This window comes from Parus major, chromosome 13 (assembly GCF_001522545.3).
Source record: "Parus major isolate Abel chromosome 13, Parus_major1.1, whole genome shotgun sequence".
NCBI lineage: Eukaryota > Metazoa > Chordata > Aves > Passeriformes > Paridae > Parus > Parus major.
Window position 1 is genome coordinate 8607751 of NC_031782.1, and position 8357 is coordinate 8616107.

The following is an 8357-nucleotide window of genomic DNA, read 5'->3' on the forward strand; positions in this document are numbered from 1 at the left end:
AGCAAAGAGTCCTGAACCCCAAAAAGAGAGGATGGAGGCAGCTCAGGGAGGGGAAGATGAGAACTATAAACACAAAAAATACCAAATTTACTCCCCCTTTTCTAGGGACATGGATCTTGTGTAGCTGAATGCCAGCAGAGCTCTCTGCTAGCCTGTGCTGGGTTCTGCTGAAGAGGAACAGGGTGTTACTTCTATTCCTAAAAAGAATATATGCTAAGAAGAATATATGATGTTTTGTCCTAGAGATACATTTTTTATATTTCTAACACTTCAGTAAATTAGTTTATAGCAAGATACGAAGGAAGATGGTCTTGGGGAACAATTAGAGAGTTTTAAAATGCAGTGAAAAGTTACAGGGAAAACTCTCTTTGCTATAATTGATATTTGTCTCAAAGGGAATTAATGGAATTTTATGACTTTGATCTTCTAAAGAATGAGGTTCTTAACTTCATTAGTCATTTTGCTTCAGTTTCAGTATGGATGCCACAAGAGAGAAGCCCCCAGCCTTTTAAAAGGGGCAATCCTCCTACATTGGTCACAGCTGCCCTGCTGAAGTTCCATTCAAGAGATCAGTTAAAGAGATTTTGTGGCAGAAAATCCATTATAATTAATGAGCATTCATAATTAATAGCTGGCCTGTTGTAGCCTTTGAGAAGGATCACAGCTTTTCTCCTTATGATCTTAATGCAATAATTTCACTTTATGATCACAACCTTTCTCTCTACTTAAAAACTTAGCAATGGCTTAAATGATAGCAGGAGTTAGACAACTCCACTATTAAACAATATTAATAAAGCTCTTTAGTTTGCTGTTCTCAGAGACTGTACTAACTGTTCTGATTATAAAACATGAATTTTAATAACAATACTGTACTGTACTCTTCACCTGCATAGGTTTAGAACTAATTAAAATACAGCAGGAATGTATCTGCTTCTATCTAGGCAAGGAACATGACTGAGTAACATCTTCTTCCACCACCTCATCAGAACCATCTCTTGCTAACACTGCTTTCTTCTGCAAAGTTAAAAATCAGGTGAAGTTTTTGCTTAACTAATGGGAGAAATTAGTTGCAAATATTTCTATTGGTTTTATATTTCATGCAGCTTTATGAGCACTGTTACAGGTGGGAAAAAGAAAATATTGCTTTTCTAACTGATAGTGGAGTCTGAGTTTATCAAATTAATTTCCATGAAATTATGACAATGAAGTTAAAACAAATTTTCTTGCCCCATGAATGAGCAGATGTTCCAGAAGCAATAAGGTTTCAGATTATTAAAATAACCCTTGTCACACCCTGATAGATTTTATTTCCAGGGACATTGAACAAGCAGAAGCTGCAGACCTGAGGGATGCTCAGGGATGAGCTGTGGCCCTGCCATGGAGCATTTCCCCAAGGCTCCCCCAGGCACAGGCTGCTCCAGCACACTGCACTCCCTTCTCCTCTGGCAGCGTGGGCAGGCACCTTGCCTTGATTCCTGATAATTACAGAATCTCAGGCAGAGGAGCCCAGAGCTGGCAGGGCTGGCAGGAGGACACAGAGGACTCACAAGGGTAAGCTGTGCCAAGCACAGGGTGAGGAAGGGTGGATTCTCTCCTGCTTCCCACTCCCAGGGCTTCTTCTCCATCTCTCCATGGACAGCTGGGCTTTCTTCTCTTCTGACTCTCCCCAAAGGTCTGAACAGCAGCCTCTCACAGACACAAGGAGAGGGTGCTCCAAGGTTTGTGGAGAGATTTAGAAATCTGGATCACCAGAAAAATTTCATCTGATCCAAGGCTGGGTCTGCTCAGGGAGGGTCAATGTACTGTCACTTCTATAATAAAATGTATATGAAATATACAGTGCTGGCAGTGTGTATCAAATCCTTCTCTGGGATTCACTCTCCACCACAGAACAAGGAATAAACAGACACAGAAACCTGATTTACAGGTCTGAGAGCCTCTTGTCTCCCTTTTTGGGTGAGTGTCTTCAGTGAACAGCTCAAATCTTTCAGATCAGCTCTTCTGTAGGAATGGAAATGACAAATTTACCATTCCTTGTACGTCTGCAGGTGCTTTTAGAGAGCAGAAAAATAGGGAAGAGGCTGCTTTTCTCAATTAAGGCTTTCATAAAAAGAAATCAAAACAAAGTTTTTGTTCTGCCGTTCTACAGATAATTTACTTCAGTTTGGGACACAAACAAGATTTCAGCTGATGGAAACTTTGTCTCTGCTAAGGACAGAACATCAGCTGCTATGGCCAGGCCCTGTTTTCAAAGCTCTGTGTGTTTTAGAAAATGTTTCTATCATAACACCAAAAAGACCCTGGAGTTAAAAACAAGCAATGTGATGATTTCTTGAGTCTATTCTGAATGACAAATCAGAAACCACAAAACTGTTTATCAAGCAGCACACAAGCAATCAGATTCCCCAATCCCTGGCCTGCTGGGGAATGCTGTGTTCAATTTTCCTTTTATTTTTTCACATTCATAGATGGAAATATGTTTTAAAGCAGTAGCCAGCCACACTGAGGGACTGATACTTCAGTGGGATGTTGGTTTAACTTTCCAGAGAGTGTCAATACCTTATTAAGATTTCAGCTTCATCACCCCCAGGGTTCAGCTCTATCTTCCATCTTCCTGTTTTAGTTGGTTCTTTACTATTTTTTTTTTTAATTTTTTAACCACATCAGAGCACCTTGTCACCTTTACTGATTAATCCCTAGGTCCCTGCAGGGTAAGGAAGTACCACAAAGTCTTTTTCAAACTAAGGAGGAGTTTGAAAATTAAGATATTGCAAAATAGGCATCTTGTTGCACAGAACATGACCAGAGATATCCAGACATGGCATGCATGCAGGGAGGCAGGAACATCCCTGGTTTGTACAAATAATTCCATCTGAATGTCTAGGGGATCGCCCTGGTTTAATAACTCACCTTATTACTTAGTGTTGACTCCCCTCAGAATTTACAATTAATATCAACCCTAAGGAAAACAGAGCAAAAATCAATAATCAGAGAAGAAAGAGGAACCCCATCTGCCCAGGCTGTCACCTGCTGCCTGACAGCCACAGCCACACTGACAGACCCTGCCCTGGGGTCAGAAAGAGAGGAGCAAAAATTTCTGACACCAGACAGATGAGTTGTACCAGCAAGAAGCCATAAGCAAAGAAAGATTCTGGTAATAAAAGAACCCTGTGATGGTCTGTGAAGCTTCATGAACAATCCTTGGCTCATCCCAAATACCTGATACTGGCAAAATCAATGGAGGGAGAAGGAGGGCAACGCCAGAGGATTTCTAGCTGAGAGTTCAACACTTTTTCAAGAGGTGATGGGGACCCCCAGCCACTTCTGATCTGAATTCCCTACAATGAAGTTAACATTACAGTTTAATAGGAAGTTTTGTAGCACACCAGTGGAACAGGCAGGAGGAAGGTCATACACACAGGTGGGATGGGTTTTGTACAGCAGCCTGGAGAAAAACTCCTTTTAATCATTTGGAGAAGAGGCATGAATAGGAGAGAGATGAGAAGTACAGTTTTCCACAGCCTCCCCAGATCTCCTTCTCATCCCCAGAGGATCTGTTCAGGATGGGACTGATATTTCCTTTTATCCATATTGCAAGTTGGTGAGGAACTGCTAACACCAGAAGCAAATTGCATTCAAAACTGAAACCTTGCAGTGAGTTGTAATACTTCATCCTTTCTTCCTTAACTAAAATTCAACCCCCAATAGTTGGGGTTAAACACTGGGAATACAGACACAGTGACCAGCACACAGCCTTGTCCTTGAACGTGCCCCCTGTCCAAGAGAGCACCAGGCTGGGCCAGGACCAGCCCCAGGGAGCATCCTTGTGCTGCAGGGACAGGACTAACGTGGTCCTCAGCAAACACAGCCTGCAGCCTGCAGAGCAGCACTGCTGTGTCCTCCCAGGACTGAGCTGACACCCCTGACCTGGGTGAAGCTCTTCTCCTGCCCAGAGCTGGGCTGCTGCAGAGCCCAGCACAGCATCCATGGCCCCTTTTGTTCCCAGCTCAGCTGACAAACCAGTGCTGCTTGGCTTGAGATCACTTCAAGTGTAAAGGAGATACCTTTCTCTCCAATTAAACCTTTTGCTTTTTCTTCCAGAGCACCTCCTGCTCGTGTTCTGCATGTGTGGATGTATGGAAGCTGCATCCCCAGGAGTGTCACTGCATGCCCACCCACATCTCCTGGCTGTATGAAACCAGCGAGCTTTGCTTTGCCTTCTGAACACACCAAGAAGGCGACTGCACAGAGAAAATTACGATTTTTGTCAGGACCCAGGGAATCCATGCATGACCACACACGACCTTTCACCAAGAGTGATGCTCTTCACCCTGTGGAACGCCCCAGAATCCACGTGGAGCTGCTGGAGCTGCCCACTGTGCTGGATCACTGAAGGCAGGGCAGGGAGGCTGGGGTGCTCCCACCATCCAAGAACAACCAGGGCTTCCCTACATCCACTGGAGCAGCGACAAAGCTTTCTGGGATGGAGGGAGGTATGTGGTGCTTGCTGCCCATTCGATGCCTGGATGAATCACAACGCTGCTCCCAGCCTAGGGAAGAACAAAGGGTCTGGATGCACTACTGACCAAATGCACACAAGCTTCCTTTTATAGAATCATAGAATGGTTTGGGCTGGAAGGGACCTTAAGATCATCCAGTTCCAGCCCCACTGCCTCAGACTTCTCTGGAAACTCCCTAAATGCTCCTCCTCCAGCTGGTGCAAACATGTCTGGAGAAACCTGATGGTAGAAGTTAGTTGGAAATAGCACACACAAACTCTCCTGAAACAAAACATTTTCAAGGCTTCTCTGCACTTGAGCCAATTTCTTCAGGCATCCTGCCCCATGTTTAAGAACCAAAGGCAAGATTAGGTGTCTAGTGCTAAGTTTTATGGCCCTGCACTCAAAAAACATGTTCCTAAATATCTGAATCCCAGGCACCTGGAAATAAGCATTTGCCTTTGAAGCGAACAAAAAGGGAAATAATCTCTGTATATAATTTTCATTTTCTTTCCTTTATTTGGTTTTAAGCTGCTTTTATGCAGCACTGGAAAGTTACAGCCCATGATTTGTTGCATTCTGGTCTGCTAATAGAAACATCCCCCTGACTGCTGCTCACTGTGCAGAGCAGAAGGATCGTAAGGCAGATTGTAAATGGTTGCATTACAGAGAAAGATAATGTTTCTTTCCACTTTCATTTCCCCTGGTTGGTGTTTATCGTGGTAGGGGTTGCGTAAGCATATGAGAGAGATCATGCATTATTTACCAGGCTGGAACTGGGGAAAGGCTCCAGCCTTGCAGAGTGTGGATGAACGCCCAGCAATTCCCACCCGCTAAGATTCGTGCTGTGTTTGGTGGGAGCTTGGCTGAAGGATTGTTAAAGCAAATAGGATGGTCCTGCCAGCCTGGAGAGTGGCACTGGATGGGGCTGAGGGTCACAGGCTCTGTGTCCCTCCTTTCAGCTCTGGACATTATTTATTGTCACTATTATTTATATGTCATTATTTATTTCACACCTTGACAAGACTGGACCAGAACTGCCACTGAGCACAACCATCAACCAATTCCTTCAGGTCTGCTGGGGCTCCAACACATCTGAACAAAATTTCTGGCTTTTGAATGTAGCTGAGGGCAGACAAACCCAGAGATGGGGGAGACACAGGAGGAGGCAGAAACCTTTCCAGCTTCAGGATTGTCCCCACGATGCCACCGGGACCAGCAGTGCTGACCCAGTTTCTAAACGGTTGCAACACTCTAAAGTTTATTATCATTAAACTCTAGACAGTGGCAGAAGCTCTGTGTTTGTCCTTGCAGTACTAAGGCAGTGCACATAAAAACTAACAAAATAAGCCACTAAATTCTGGCAGCCTTGGGAAAGAATTAAAAAAATCTGAAAAACCAGGAAACAAACCCAGTGAAACTACTAAATAAGGAATAAGTTAATGAGGAAAAATTACGAGGAGCTGAAGACTTTAAATGCTCTTCCAAATTAAGGAGAATAAAGGGAAAGGATCAGCTCTTATTTCTGAAATTAAGGTGTTATTTATGGCAATTAAGCTGTTTTAAGATTAAGCCTGGATACAGTGCCACAGAAAATGCATCTGATTTACTCCCAAGGCTTCTCATCAGTTTCAATATGAGCACCAGCCAGCCAAAAAGCAAGAGGAGTTCTGAACTCCCTGTGTGCACACACAGCACCTGTAAAACCCCCAGGGATTTATCCCCACGCTGGCAGCTGCACTGGACCATTGGGAGCAATCCTCAGCCCACAGCACTGGCACTGGAGCTGAGCTCTGGCACCTTCGGGGCAGGAATCTTACAAGAATGAGAACATTTTGTAGCAGCAAAAGAGAAGAAAATAACGATTCTGGTTCTGTGTCTGCAAGCAACCTGCATGTGAAGAGGGGTGGAAGGAGGGACAGAGCCCAGGAGCCCGTTTGGAGGCACTCACCAGGCAGAGCAAAGAGCACCTTTGCCCTGTCCCAGCAGCGAGGGAACCATCCCATCCACGGGACTGTGCCATCACCCTCCAGGGACACATCCTTTGGCTCGGGGAACACTCCCCACGGGCTCAAGGGAGGGAGGGAGGGAGGTGAAAGATGCCAAGGAGCCCCTGGCAGAGCCCCTTCTTCTGCACCACACTTCTGTGCAGGGAGGAAACACATCAATGACCATAACATCCCTATACACCTCTGTAGTATCTTCCCCCTATTACAGAGTTGGTAACATTTGCAGAGAACCTGTTAAATGTTAAGACTGTACACACTATTTGTAGGATTCAGCCCCAGAAGCCTTCTTGTTTTTCCTACAAAACAATAAAGGAAATAAATAAAAAAGGATAAAGCTTTGTTAAACTCAAAAACAGTTCAGAGAGGAGAGAGCTGAAGATGGGATGGTGCAAGACATTCAGCCTTGCCATGCTGCTGTTCACAGACTCCCCTCTTTGAAGGAGACATGAAAGGAGACATTACAACACGACACTTGCAAACTCCGTGCCTCTGTTGATTTTTCCAGCCCCCTTGGCTGCCTGCTTCAGCGTCCTGTGCTTTGAACCCGCAGAGTAAATAGGTGTGACTCGTGTGGCTCTGCGGGCAGGAGATGTGTTCCCAGGAGGAGCCCTGGGGGCAGGCAGGAAAAGCCTCCGCTGCCACCCTGGAGAGCAACATGAGGCAGTCAGAGCAGCTGGCCTGAAAAACTGGGGAAAGAGAGAAGAACAAGAATCAAGAAAACCTTCCATAGAGGAAGATGTCCCTGTGAATGAAGGGGTCCCCAGGACTCGTAAGTAAACACGCAGGTAATGTTTTTGCTGAGGCTGGATGCAGGAGGATGTGAACAGGAATATGTTGGCTTTCTACCACCCCAGCAGAGCTGCTGGAGGCACAATGGGTTTAACTGGAGCACCTGGAGCTTGGCAGGAGATGAGGAACATGCTGACGAGGGGCTCAGAGGGTCTTGATTTGATTTGACTTGATTTGATTCAAATCGAACTGGCCAGAAGATTTCTCTCCATTTGCCCTCTCTCAGCAGAAATATTTATTATGCTAAGTGAAATGTTTAACCACTGGCACTGTTGGCTGCAAGAGCTCAGCACAAGCAGCTTTAGCAGTTGCTGGGATCAGCACCCTGGGGCTGAAGATGTTTTCCTCTGCCCAGTTTCTCTTCCTCGCTCCTCTCGCCTCCAGCTCTGTCCCCCGCCCGCTTTACAAGTTGCAATGCGTTAAAATAAAAGTATTAACGGCGCTTATCTGATGCATGGGAGATTGTGAGAGCAAGCTGGCAAGCGGCCAGGAGCTAATAGCAGCATAAAGCAATTTGCTGAAAAAAAAAAAAGAATTAACATGCTAATTGTCAGGCTGGAGAGGGTGCTGGGGATCACAGAGAAGTGGAAAAAAAAAAGGGGGGGAGGTTATTGATTACTCTAGATTTAAACAATAAAGGACTGGGAAGGAAAGAAAGCAAGCAAGAAAGGTTTTGAGGCAATTTTCTTCTTTTTTTTGTCCCATTCTCTGCTACCCTCCCCCTGCTCCAAACCTCCAGCCAGAGCCTCAGGCACTCGCGGGAATTTATCCGAAGATCTCTTCCTTTTTAGCACGGTGTGGCTGGCAGCTGCAGCCCGGGCTGCGGAGCGCTCGGCACCGGCAGCAGCTCTGCCCTGCCCACGGGCCGAGCGCCGGGGAGCGCCTGCCGGGGCTCGGCGACCCCAGCCCGGCACAGCCCCAGCCCAGCCCGGCACAGCCCGGCACAGCCCGGCACAGCCCCAGCCCAGCCCGGCACAGCCCGGCACAGCCCCAGCCCAGCCCGGCACAGCCCGGCACAGCCCGGCACAGCCCCAGCCCAGCCCGGCACAGCCCGGCACAG

The 8357-nt window shown here is 46.3% G+C and overlaps 1 protein-coding gene across 2 annotated transcripts in view; it reads left to right on the forward strand.

Moving 5' to 3' along the window:
- Nucleotides 1–6776: 6776 nt before the first annotated feature.
- SMIM32 (small integral membrane protein 32) overlaps nt 6777–8357 on the forward strand; it is a 4474-nt gene continuing 2893 nt past the window's right edge. Inside the window, exon 1 of one of the 2 annotated variants that reach the window (XM_033517621.1) lies at nt 6777–7293. The gene's annotated coding sequence lies outside the window, so the exon portion shown is untranslated. The remainder of the gene's footprint in view (nt 7294–8357) is intronic. The other variant, XM_033517622.1, reaches the window with a different exon arrangement.